Genomic DNA, 14,682 nt, shown 5'->3' with positions numbered 1-14,682 from the left:
ATCAGTTAAAGAGGGTTACATTACATTGTTCTGACAAAGCACAGGGTATACACTACACTTCAAGAAACAGCCCCAATAATGTCCTTTCTGTTGAGTAAGGGACTTTCTTCACCTGGGAAATCAATGCTCTCTGTCAATTTTATTTTCATAAATTTGCATAGATTTTGCATCATACCTTCAAAGTATGTCAAGAATTCCTGAAACCATTTGGAGAGATTTTTTATAGAATCACCTGGAGCACTACACAACAACTCCTATCCCTACTATTTAGTGCAAATTGGCAATGTGGAAAATATGGTAAGCGCAATATATTTCATGGTTGTTGATTGGTTTTCGATCACACATTGAATATGCAGACATCACCTTTGAAGGTTCTCAGCCTTTTGTCAAACTCCTGTAGCAGCAGTGCGCTGCCTGACTGTTTGCCTTATCAAGCAGTTGGCCCATAAAAGCCCTACGTTTGTTTAATGAGTAATGTTTCCGTTTTCCTCAAACTGTATCCAGATCTTTAGATTTAGAGCTGATAATGACTCCCTGCAACAACAACCCTGGGGTTAAGGTGTGCACAGTAAATATTACATACAGGCTGTTAAAAAACAGCCTGCTTGTCACATTCCATTCAACTTTATCAATGTGAATAATTGTCACATTTCTTGTATGATAGATACAAATAAGAACAACATTAAATTCACATTAAATAATTATTTTACTATGCTTTGGAAGGTGTGGCTCCTTTTTTTCAATCTGTCAGAGGGGATCACTCTTTACTCAACCTTAGAAGCACTGTGATCCACTGACATTCCCCTTTCTGTTTCATCTATTTTACACACCATTATTGTTGCATATATTGTATTTTTATTTTCTTTATTTTTATAATGTATAAGTATGAAGATTATTACTGCATATATCTACATGCATTAGCACTGTCAAACGTCATTGTAAAACCAAATAAAGCCAGGGGTGAAAAAGTAACTTCCAGATGTCTTTTTCACGGGTCACAAAAACCTGCAAAGTGTACACCAATGGTCTGTAAGAGGATAGACTACTTATACACACATGAATCAAATCTCTACAAACGTATTCCCTCAAGGAACCTTGATCAACCTGCCCATCATGACTAACACACTTAATACACTGATGGGAGGAGCCACCATGCAAGGTGTCACCTGCCCATCAGGAGTAACTACCATTGATACACATTACATTTCATTTAGCTGACGCTTTTATCCAAAGCGACGTACAATAAGAACACACCCCTTAGAATAGCTACGGGAGACATTTGGGGTTAAGTGTGTTGCCCAAAGACACATCGACATGGGTTAGCGAAGCCGAGGATCTGTTAATTCGATCCTCTGATTGAAGTTCGACCATGCGCACCACTGTCACAGTTGCCCAATCTAATTAAATTAAGTTGAACACTTATTTTCAAGAAACGTGAAAGGTTGTTTTTAAGCTTGACAAAAAACAAAGCGACACACTTTTATCTCATGGTCCTCTCTTAGCTCCAGTATTTAATGACACAGGTTCCCTCATTGGTGGCACGGAATGATATTTACACATCAATATAGATCAGGGGTGCTCACACTTTTTCAGCACGCGAGCTACCTATAAAATGACCAGGTCAAAGTCCAATTTTTTTTAATGTCATGCGATCTACCATACTACGCCGTGATCGACTGGTAGGTCGCCGCGATCGACTGGCAGGTCACCGTATCGGATCGACGTATTGAACACCCCTGATATAGATGATTAAAGACAGAAGACACAATTAGTGTTGAGAATAATCCTTATTAGACAATAATTGGGGGATCTATTATCTGACATGGCTATTTTCATGAATAAGTTAAAACAGCATCCTCAAACAACCTCAAGCACGATTCAGAACAAAACCTAAGGACAGGAAATCATTTTAAGCAGTGCCGTGTGAACACAGTGGAGAGGTGGCTGTGAGTTAGCTAGTGACAGAGAAATAACTATAAACTATATGTAATGGTAGAAGAGTTGAGGCGAGTCATTGAGAAACCACCATGACTGATTGAGTCAACTGTCAATTAGAAATCGCACACACCTTCCACAAACAGTTAGCCATGTACTGTGTTTACATTCTAAACGCAACTATTCAAATTTTTTTTTTTTTTGTATAGCCCATTATCACAAATTACAAATTTGCCTCAGAGGGCTTTAAATCTGTACACATACGACATCCCTGACCCAGGACCTCACTCGGATCAGGAAAAACTCCCAAAAAATAGAAAAAACCCTTTCACAGGGAAAAAGGGAAGAAACCTTCAAGAGAGCAACAGAGGAGGATCCCTCTCCCCCGGATGGACGGATGCAATAAATGTCATGTACAGAGGGAATCATTACAGAGATACAACACATTCAATGAGTATGACAGAGTGTGTGAATAGTTGGTAGTAGGTATGGACCACGATCCAGACCTCCACAATCCATTAGGCAGATGGAGTTAGAGAGGAGGAGTGGGCGGGGCATCAGCAGGGCCATGGCATCAGACTCAGCCAGGTCCAATGAGACCTGAAGTCACAAGGACTCCGGAGAGGAAGCAGAGTTAATAATGTGCAATGGAGAGATGAAAATGCATCCATAAGTAGAAGAGGAGACAGGTGCTCAGTGTATCCTAAAATGTCCCCCAGCAGCCTATAGCAGCATATCTAGGGGCTAGACCAGGGCAAACCTGATTCAGCCCTAACAATAAGCGCTTTCAAAGAGGAACGTCTTTAGTCTACTCTTAAATGAGGTGACTGTGTCTCCCGGACCATATTGCGTCACTCTAGTGGGGCAATATGGTACGACAAGCTCCTAAAGATATGATGGAGCATCACCAATCAAAGCTTTGTAGGTGAGGAGAAGAATTTCAAATGTGATTCTTAATTTTACGGGGCAGCTAATACAGGAGTAATGTGATCTCCTTTCTTAGTTTTAGTGAGTACATGAGCTGCAGCATTCTGGATCAACTGGAGGGAATTGAGATACTTATTAGAGCAGCCTGACAATAAGGAGTTACAGTAATCTAGTCTAGAAGTAACGAACGCGTGAACTAGTTTTTCTGCATCTTTTTGAGACAAGATGTGTCTGATTTTTCAAATATTAGGTAGATTAAAAAATGTAGTTCTTGAGATTTGCTTCACGTGGGAGTTAAAGGACAAGTCCTGATCAAAGATAATGCCGAGATTATTTACAGTGGTGTTAGATGCCAGGACAACACCATTTACAGAAACCACATCACCAGATAATTGATCTCTGAGGTGTTCAGGACTGAGTAAAATAACTTCAGTTTTGTCAGAGTTTAACATCAAGAAGTTGCAGGTAATCCATGTCTTTGAGAAATGCTTGAATGTTAGTGAGCTGGTTGGTCTCCTTTGGTTTGATCGATAGATATAATTGAGTATCATCAGCATAACAATTCAATTCAATTCAGTTTATTTGTATAGCCCAATTTCACAAATTACAAATTTGTCTCGGAGTGCTTTACAATCTGTACACATAGACATCCCTGCCCCAAAACCTCACATCGGACCAGGAAAAACTCCCAAATAACCCTTCAGGGGGAAAAAAAAGGAAGAAACCTGGAGGAGAGCAACAGAGGAGGATCCAGGATGGACAGATGCAATAGATGTAATGTGTACAGAAGGACAGATTTAGAGTTAAAATACATTCAATGAATATGACAGAGTGTATGAATAGTTCATAGTAGGCATATTCCACGATGGAGACCTCCACGATCCATCAGGCAGATGGCGGTGGGGAGGAGGGCGGAGTCTCAACAGGACAGTGCGATCCATCAGGCAGATGGGATCTATGCCGTCCTCAGGGGTCCGGTGACCCCCATGAGACGAAAGTCAAAAGGACTTTCATCACCAGAAAAAAAAGAAAAGATACAGTGTGTGCATATCCTAACGTCCCCGGCAGCTATAAGCCTATAGCAGCATATCAAGGGAGGAAGGTCTTGGTTCCATAAAGAGGAGCTTGATAACTAAAAGCTCTGGCTCCCATTCTACTTTTTAAGACTCCTAGGAACTACAAGTAGTCCCGCATTTGCGTGAGCGTCTCTCTGTGGGGCAATATGGTACGACAAGCTCCTTAAGATATGATGGAGCATCACCAATCAAGGCTTTGTAGGTTAAGAGAAGAATTTTAAAAGTGATTCTTGATTTTACTGGGAGCCAGTGCAGAGCAGCTAGTGCAGGAGTGATGTGATCTCTTTTCTTAGTTTTAGTGAGAACACGAGCTGCAGCATTCTGGATCAACTGAGAGGGACCTAAGAGATTTATAGAGCAGCCTGCAATAAAGAGTTGCAGTAATCCAGTCTCAATCTAACGTGACGAACAACCAATTTTCTGCATCTTTTGAGACAAGATGTGCCTGATTTTTGAAAATTTAACGAGATGAAAGAATGCAGTCCTTGAGATTTGCTTTCGTGGAGTTAAGGAGGAACATCCCGATCAAAGATAACGCCAAGATTCTTTACAGTGGTGTTGGTTGGGGCAATGTCGTCTACAGAATCCACATCACCAGATAATTGATCTCTGAGGTGCTCAGGGCCGATTAAAATTATCGGTTTTGTCTGAGTTTAACATCAAAGTTGCAGGTCATCCATGTTTTATGTCTTTAAGACATGCTTGAATTTAGAGTTGGTTGCTCTCCTCTGGTTTTATCGATAAATATAGTTGAGTGTCATCTGCATAACAATGAAAGTTTATGGAGTGTTTCCTGATAATATTGCCCAAAGGAAGCATAAATAAAATTGGTCCAAGCACAGAACCTTGTGGAACTCCGTGATTAACGTTGGGGGTTATCGAGGCGTCATCGTTTACAAATACAAACTGGGATCGATGTGATAAAAAGGATTTAAACCAAATTAGTGCCCATTTCGAAATGCCAATCACTGCTCCAGTCTCTGTAACAGGATGTCATGGTCAATGGTGTCGAATGCAGCACTAAGGTCTAACAAGACCAGGACAGAGAGGAGTCCTTTATCTGCTGCCATTAAGAGGTCATTTGTAATTTTCCCAGTGCCGTCTCGGTGCTGTGGTGTTTTCTAAATCCTGATTGAAATTTCTCAAATAAACTATTATGATGTGCGAGAAATACCACTTTCTCAAGGATCTTGGAGAGGAAGGAGGTTAGAGATCGGTCTGTTATAGCCAGCCTCTATCTGGATGTGGGAGCTTCTTTCAGGAGTTTAATAACAGCCCACCTGAAGGAGTGTGGTACGTGGCCTGTTAGCAGAGACATGATAATATCTAATAGAGAGCCGCCAATTAAACAAAGCGTCTTTTTAGCAGCCCCTCGCGGGATGGGGTCCAAGAGACAGGTAGAAGAAAAAAAAAGAAGAAAAAATAATTGGTAAGAATAGGAGAAAATCCCTCCAAATATACACCAGGGCATACAGCAGTTTCCAAGGCCATTCCAATTGAGAACAATGAAAGTTTATGGAGTGTTTCCTGATAATATTGCCCAAAGGAAGCATATATAAGGTAAATATAATTGGTCCAAGCACAGAACCTTGTGGAACTCCATAACTAACTTTTGAGGCTTCATCATTTACAAATACAAATTAAGATCGATCTGATAAATAGGATTTAAACCAATTTAGTGCAGTGCATCAAATGCCAATCGACTGATCGAGTCTCTGTAATAGGATGTCATTGTCAATGGTTTTGAACGCAGCACTAAGGTCTAACAGAACAAGTACAGAGATGTGTCCTTTATCTGATGCAATTAGGAGGTAATTTGTAATTTTCACCAGTGTTGTCTCTGTGCTGTGGTGTTTTCTAAATCCTGACTGAAACTCCTCAAATAAACTGTTATGATGTAGAAAATCACGCAACTGGCTTGCGACTACTTTCTCAAGGATCTAAGGGAGGAAGGGGAGGTTAGAGATCGGTCAGCCAACACCACTGGACCCAGAGAGGTTTAATTACAGCTACTTTGAAGGAATGTGGTTCATGGCCTGTTAGCAGAGACACATTTACCATATCTAATAGAGAGGTTCCAATTAAAGGAAACACGTCTTTAAGCAGTCTTGTCGGGATGGGGTCCAAGAGACAGGTAGACGGGTTAGAAGTAGAAACCGTTGAAGACAGTTGGCCAAGGTTAATGGGAGAAAAGCCATCCAAATATACACCAGGGCATACACTGTAAAAGTGAAGCAGCATCCTCGCTCCATACTTGAATGGTTTTGATTGCTGTTTTTTGTGTGCAAATGACAGGTTTATATGATGGAGTCAATATCAGAGAGATGTGGTCTGATAAACCGAGGTGTGGAGATGGTGCAGCTTTGTATGCTTTTGAGATGTTAGTGTACACCGGGTCAAATATGTTGTTGTCTGATGGGGAAGCTTAAATTTCTGTGGAACTTGGGCAGCACTGTCTTTAGTTCCGAGTGATTAAAGTCTCCCGCCACAATTACAACTTCCTCCGGATGAGCGTTTAGCTGGTTACTAACAATGCTGTGTAGCTCCTCCAGCGCTAGCTTTGCGTCAGCAAATGGTGGAATGTACACAGCTGTGATCAGGATGGCAGAAAGTTTGCGTGGCAAGTAGAATGGTCTGCATTTCAACGCCAGATATTCTAAGTCCGAGGAGCAGTGTTTCTCTGTTGTTGACGAGTGATCAGTAGTTTGCCAGAAAAAGACTCAATAGAGCTGGTCGGTTGAGGTTAGCTTGTAGCTTAGCCTGCAGGCCGCTCCTCAACCCCGCTTCTGCCTCCTTTGCCGCCGCTTGCAAACGATGCTGTAACGCTCACGTGTAGGGAGGTCGTTTTTGTTTAAAAAAAACAGTTTTAAACAAACACATAGCCATGTAGATGCAGCCTTAAAATTCAGTGTTCTCCACATGAGATGGAGGTAGTACTGTGGGAGTTTTTTGGTGAGAAAGAAAAATGCACTTGTTTATTGTTTAAATATGAAGCCGTTTGGTGGGCTAGGAATACCTGTGGTTTAGTGGAGGCGGAAGGAAAATAGTTCCTTTTGCTTCTAATTTGACAACATGCCCTTAAACATCCTAATTACACCTCATATCACTGTGTTTATGCTTGTTTATGAATGTTAAAATACGATAAAACGCTTTTTGGGTTAAGGGTAGCATTTAAATTCTGTGGTTGATACATTCTTCTTACAACAGGAATGCAGGTTTTGTGGAAAGGTCAATTTTAATGCCTTGCAAGAGTGCGGGTGGCATTTGCTTTTTTGAAGATCATCCAATTCTGGTACCAAGTGTCCCTCTCCCCAACCCCAGCCTGGAGCTCTTTCTGGGCAATCAAGCACGTTTCCCAGCTGAAATAGCATTTATATGAGGCTGTGCAAAGCGGTTTCCTACTTTTTGTTTGCATCTGAGCCTCCATGTAGCATTGCACGTCGTATAATTGTCATGGAATGCAATCTTTTGGTTTCTTGTACAGGTACACAGATTATAATTTTCCTTTGGTGTCACTCAGCACAAAAACAATATCAAAGGAAAGTCTATTAGGGTCCTTTTTGGTGATGGACACACAAAGGAAATGCATGCATCTAATGATGTAGTCTTAAATATTTTTGCTCTAATGAAATGTGTTTGCTTTAAGGTGGCAGGAAAGATGCAGTTGAGGCTGTTTATGCTGATTCGGCGGTGCTGTGAACTTTAGGTATTCTTGACATATTTTATTGCAAAAATAGCATTAGTTTGTTGGATGAGTGCAGACTAAAGTAAAATCAAAAAATACTAAATGTAAGTATGTTTATGATAAGTATGTCCCGTGAAAACTCTTTTAATTACTTTTTACTTTTTCTCAACTGAAAAATAACAGTTTTATGTAATTAAGGAATATTTCCTCCACATGAGTTCAATCCAACGAGCCAGAGCTCTGCAGAAACATCAACACCAATGTGCAGTGTGATGAATTAATTTGCCACAGTTTGAGTTCCTTATGGTAGAGCAACACAATAGTCCTCTCTCGATAGCTTTTTAGTCACTTAAGTGCAGCACTTGACCAAAAACCCTGTATGTTACTGATACATTAGGTTATCTGCTGCTGTGGTTAACCGACGGCATTAACTGTTCATTTACATGCATTAATCTGTACTCCATCTACCCAACCTAATTTTAATAAAGAAAGCAGGATTTCACGATAATCTACCAAACTCTATTCCAAATGTATTTATTGATTTCACTGTTAAGGTCTGATGTTTTGAATATGAACTGGGTTATGATTATTGAATTTAGCCCTACACAGTAAGTACACAGAGGAAGAACAGAACGGCAGAGTTTTATATATTAATACATTTTCATTCAACTACGATAAGTAGCACTGGCATGCAAGCAGCTGGGACACAAATGTACATCAGCTGTATGTTCCTTGTGCCATAACAGCATATTTCGGGGGATGTTAGTTTTCTTCAGTTGAAGCTTGGAAATTGTGCTTGCAGATTTGACTTGTGTTTACATCTGCACCCTGCTTCAGGAAAATAGAGTCTATCATTTTCTTGAGCGTGTTCTTGGTCCTCTGCAGGGATCTCCTCCCCGGTGGGCACGCCCTGTCACTAAGGATGAGCCCACACACCTTGCAATGTAAACTAGGGCTGAGCTGCATATTTGTACTTTACAGGGACCAATATCTGTAAATGAAAAAGTTATTGCAAGATAACTAAAAGCAACAAACATCTTTCTCCCTCTTGGACCACAGAAGGGTCTGTCAGAGTGTAGCAAAGCCCACCCTTGGCTCTTGATGTCCTCCTCGGCCCCCAGGTGTAGCTGATAACCAGTGGCGGCTGGTGAATTTTTGGGGGGTGGGGCGCAGTTGGACGACGCGGTTTAAATAGCACTCAACAGTGAGAAGAAAAGAGGTTTTGAGTAGAATATTGTAAAAAACAAAGCTTTATTTCAAGAACACACCGTGCTCAACACTGTCCAATAACAACTATCAACACACTGTAACTTTGGGCATGAGAGGTTCAGAGCAGCTTTAAGGAACATGGGGTTGGGTTTCAGAGGTTTGCAAAATAAAAGAGTTTCACCGTCACATGAAAGCGGTTCAGAGCAGAATAGAGTCAGAGAGAGATCACATGTTACATTGGGTGTTTGACAGAGTAGACCCCACTACTGTAAAGAAAAGTAGCCCTCCTCTCTTTAAAGTTGGCAAACTTCTCAATAACTCTCTGGTTAAAGTCAATCATGTCTGTAACCAGCCTGTTTCCATTATTCTTGAGGGAATGTGTCTGTTTTTCAGAACTTCTTCGTTGTGTTTTCGATGCCAGTTCGGTCTCCTTCTGCTGCTCTGCTCTGCAAACAGGGTTAGCTTCATGCTGTTAGCTAGTTAGCTTCAGGCTGTTAGCTAGATAACTGCGGCAAGATTCGTCCTTCTTATACTTGTCTGAAGCTCTTTAGATCCCTCACCCCGTTGTAGTCCAGAGAGTTTCAGTCCCAGGACTTTGGAACAACAGACAGGGGAAACTAAACAGCGCATTACTCACTGAGCCTCCAGCTGACCAGCTCCGGTTAGCTACCTGCTCGCGTAGCTCCGTGGAGCTCTCTGGCTGAGGGAATGATACCGGTCTCTGATTTGCCGAAATAGTCCAGTCACGTGAAATAAGAAAGGATGTCATTGGCCAGGGCGCACATTTTTGTGCCCCAAGATTCACATTTCATCCGCCAATGAGAAGCCGTCCTTGCCGAAACAACCGTGAAATGTTTGCTCGCTGCCGCACACACACGTTGGGCCGGAGCCCCGAAATTGGGGAGGGGCTTCTCTCCGTGAGGATGAGTGGCGATATATTATTTATGTCACATTTAACTTCAGTGGTTGTTGACAGGGGCTTATGGTCTCCCACACACATTTAGCGCGTCAACACGGTATATGTACTATTTAAATGATTTGGTATATAATGTTTTTTGACAGGATATATAATATTTTTTTCTTCTTCTTTTTTTTTTCATCTCAAAATTTTAAGAGGGGCGGCGCCCTAGCGCCCTCTATGGATGCACCGCCACTGCTGATAACCCATAACCCATGTAGCTGATAGCCCATAACTTAACTAATGCTCGTGCCTACCAAAGGCGAGTCTGCAGTTTGCACGTTCAACTTGTGTTTTAAATCATGCGTCATCATCACTTTGCTCCCACACTCCCAAGTCGGACCTCTTGGAATGTGAGTAGACTGTCGTCTGTACTTCTCATCTGTGGCACTAATCCGAAATAGTTATCGTCCCGAAGCAAATTGATCTCAACATTTCAGAGTGAAAGGGTGCACAAAAGTGTGAAACAAGATAACATTAACTTAACTTAAGTTAATTTATGGCTTCACTTAACTTAAGTTAAATTATGGCTTTACCTTAACTTATGGCTTCAACTTAACGTGTGGCTTTAATTTAAGTTTACATATAGCTTTAACTTAACTCAAGGTTTATGGCTTAAACTTAACTTAAATTAGTTTTAGCGGTCGCAGTAGTGGAAGCAGTAATTGTAGTAGTAGTATTAGCCAAAGAACCTCTCCTGCTCGACCCTCATGTGGTATGCACACATAACACATACACACGTGTACACACACACATAAAAACACACGTAAACACAGACGCATGTGTACACACACATGTTAACACACATGCACACTTATACACACCCACACACATACACACACACTCACACGCACACACACATGTATACTCACACATATACACGCACACACATTTACACAAACACATGTACACGCATACACATAAAAAATTATACACAAACATGTTTACACACACGCACAGACACATGTATACACACACAAACACACGCACGTGTAAACACGCACACACTTTAAAGAAGGGTGAGAGGGAAACATACCCTTTGCTGACTGCTTTTAGACAGGATAAGGTTTCATTGCCCTGGGCTGCGCTCTACCTCAGCTTCCCTCTTGATCTAACACACACACACACACACACACATACATACACATGCACAGACACACACAAGCACAGGGCAGTGGGGAGAGAGATTTTTAGAAAACCTTTATTTTATAATTGGCACAACAAAAAAGAAAATTACTTTTAACACACAAATTCAAACATAATTGCAGCACCAATCTTGAAATAAATCGTCCATGATGCTCATGCTCCTAAAAAATAAACTAGTCAATACAGACTTGAAAGTGCTTCCTGTCCTTCACTCTGCTCATCCTGCTACTGTAGCAGAAGTTCTTCTCGCCAGTGCAGTGAGGTCGCTGGCTACAGTCTCTTCCTCCTCAAAGAGTTCCACAGCTTACCGAATCCTCATCATCCTCACTCTGAGCATTGATGTCCTTTCTGATGTCACACAGGATATTGTAGTCCCTGCTGGACTACACTAGTCTCCGCCTCTTCCTCCTTCTCCTCCCCCTGCTGGACTACACTAGTCTCCGCCTCTTCCTCCTTCTCCTCCCCCTGCTGGACTACACTAGTCTCCCCCTCCTCTTAATCCTCCACACCTTGCTGGATACCACGAGAGAGAGAGAGAGAGAGAGAGAGAGAGAGAGAGAGAGAGAGAGAGAGAGAGAGGTGTAAATGCATGGCAGGCCGTCTGGTAGCCATTATGTTGTCAGAATTTTGTGAATGGCTGTCTGCTGATAAAGAAATTCACCAACCGGAGCGTCAGAGAGCACGACAGGATGTGATTATCTAATGACCCTGCTTGGTCATCCGTCCAACACTTGGGTCTCCAGCAAGATGTTTCAACAATGTGGCCCAGACTGCCATGAGATTTAGGAGAACTAGATTAATGACACCAGGAACAGTTCAGAGACATTACCGTTAGTTTCTAAAAGAGGAACCAGCATCTAAATGTGGGGTCTTTGCCATAGTTAGGGGCATTGTGATGGCCCAGGGACTCGTGGACAGTGTTTGCAGGGCTGGCAGTCGCTGATTGGTCAAGCACAAAAGCTAAGCTTCTCCAACTTGTCACGCTTGAACAATCACACAGCAAGCAGCATAGGATGCCACTATTAGGATTAATAGGAGGATGGACAATCATTTGTTGGAATTTACTGGCTTGTCTTAAAGGAGTGAGATGAAGACAACATCGCTAGTGAGTGACCTTATTTGTTTCATTTCAGACACCATGACATTTCCACTATGATGGACATACACATTGGATGCTTCTGTACCCTATACGGATACATTCAGAGACATTCATGACACTTGACCTTTGCATTTAACCCACTGGGCGGCTGTAAAGCACCCTGGGAGTAATTTGATGGAAAATATAGACATTATCTTCCTTTCTTCAAGCTTCTGACTACTGGAAACCGGGACACTCAAGGAAGTTTTCTCTCAATCTAATTCCTCTGGAGGACGTGGCATTGATGAGTGGGTCCTCTGAACTTGAATAAGTTGAACAATCACTTCACTACTGTTGAGCACCCACTGAAGGGAGGATGATGATCTTGAGGTCGGGATACTCCTGATTAGATATGCGCAGCAATGTGTGTCATGGTTTGTGTGCGTGTATGTCCCAGCACAACCTTCTGAGCGCGTCCTTATTGATCCCAGCAGCTGCTCCCTCATCGACTAAACATGCTCTGCTGCTTAACTCCTCACCAGAATCATGATAATATGGGCTATTGATTGTGGAGCAGAATTATCATTATACACACAAGGACATCCAGTGTCTAACAAAAAAAAAAAAAAACATTGTGAATTGATTTGTCCTGTATTCCTAGCCTTATGTTATATATCGGCAGTCGGGCTCATCAATGGAACCCGGACTGACTGACTGTCACCCCCAGGACTACCACCTCTTCTTCCACCTTCCTCTCTGCTCCTTCCTCTTCCTCCTCCTCCCTCTTCCTCCCACTCCTCCTCCCTCCTCCTTCTTCTTCCCTCCTCCACACACGTCACTTTAACATGCACTTTAACTTGAGGCCTCCTCCACACACATGCCACTTTATTTGCATGCACTTTAACTTAAACACACGCCACGCGTAACATACACTTTTAACTAAAACACACCACTTGAAGCACACACCCAAACACTTTCACATTACTTGTTGTCTTTCTGTCGTGTTGATTGTTGTTTGTTTGTCATGTCCAAATGTTGCACCTTCCACCAAAAAAAATTCCTCGTTTGTGTAAACATTCCTGGCAATAAAACTGTTTCTGATTCTGATTCTGATTCTGATTCTGATAACATTGTCTTACGTTGTGTCCCTTTATGTCTTCTTAGAGATGTTTCAAGTGTGACAGGAATGTCAAAATGGCCTATTTATGCATACAGTAGATCGTTAGGATTTCCACTTCTAATCAAAATATAGCCGTTCTCCAGATTGTTTTGTGGCATCATTTCTGATTGTTTGTTTACATGGCAAGAGGAGGGTGGAGTGTATGTGTCTTAGCAGGAAGATTGCGACAACCTCTTTGCATCTCCAGCATGAATATTAGAAGTACAAATGTAGTTTTTGATAAACAGCCTCTCTGTTTCCTTTAATTTATTCATCTAATTATTAAATTTTTTTTTTGTTGAGAGGGTTCCCATCATGTCTTCTAATGCAGTCGGAAAAATATATTATTTTGAAAAAGGACCGGATACCCGTGTGTACGTCTGAGCCGCGTTCAGGAGTGTTAAAGTTCGGGTTTATCGCTGCACGCGTCGAACCCTCTGCTGGCGGCACAGTGACAAAGAATCTTAAAACATATTCAACCTGCTCAATGAATTCTGTCACTTCAGGGAAATGACAACTGTTTTCAAGTTGGCCGATAAAGTCGCTGCTGTGTGGGCGAGTGAACAGCGGAATATTCTACATGTTTCAGACGTTGACCGGGTGGAAGAGGCTTTTAAAAGAGTTTGAGCGGTACTCCAACCACAAAAGACCCGACTGCAAAAGAATAGACCTGCAACCCATTTGTAAACAAACCCACCCGGTGAATCGAGCCCGTCCGAGCTAGAAGAAAATGTGTTCGAGATGCAAATGACGGTGGCCTTAAGGGACATTTCACACAACAACTCTGCCGATGTTCTAATGACAGCGACCAGAACTCGGTTAGGAGCAGCGTACCAAACGCACGTCTGTGTCGCCGTCTCCATTAGCGGCTCGTTGCAGGTAAACAAGCGCACGGCTCACACTAATTCGGCGTAATGATGAGTTGTAGTTTTGGCACTTTATGCCCTTCGTATAATTGTATGACGTCATATTTATTAAGTCATTTATATTGCCGGTCCGTGAAAATAATTTCTGACACGGAACCGGTCCGTGGCTCAAAAAAGGGTGGGGACCGCTGTTCTAATGGATGACCATATGGTTTCCGTTTATAGCTTATGACTTTCCAGTTTGATCATTTGTTTTAGGTTGCCACTTTTTCAAAACGTTTATGTGTTATATCATTAAAACATGAAAAAGTTGTGATTTGGAAAAAAGGTGTTTCTAAATGATGCCATTATATTTCAGCGATTATTTCATGTTTTTATTGGTTATCAATCTCCAGCACGCATATAAGTTAACATGAGCCGGCCACAGGGCAGACGCCAGGGAGAAGAGAAGGTGTCTTCACTTTGGTTTACTTTATGTTTGCATTCAACTGGAGAAGATGACTTGAGGCGGCCCAGCGGAGGCTGCCATCTTCTCTTCGCTGACTAATTAACTCTCCTCAAAGTGACAATTTATAACATTAGCCTAATGCCCCAAATATAACAATATAGATGGATGGACTGGTGACCTGTCCAGGGTGTCCCC

Source organism: Pseudoliparis swirei, chromosome 4 (genome assembly GCF_029220125.1).
Source record: "Pseudoliparis swirei isolate HS2019 ecotype Mariana Trench chromosome 4, NWPU_hadal_v1, whole genome shotgun sequence".
Lineage (NCBI taxonomy): Eukaryota > Metazoa > Chordata > Actinopteri > Perciformes > Liparidae > Pseudoliparis > Pseudoliparis swirei.
The sequence above is the reverse complement of the archived record's forward strand: the minus strand, read 5'-3'. Positions refer to the sequence as shown.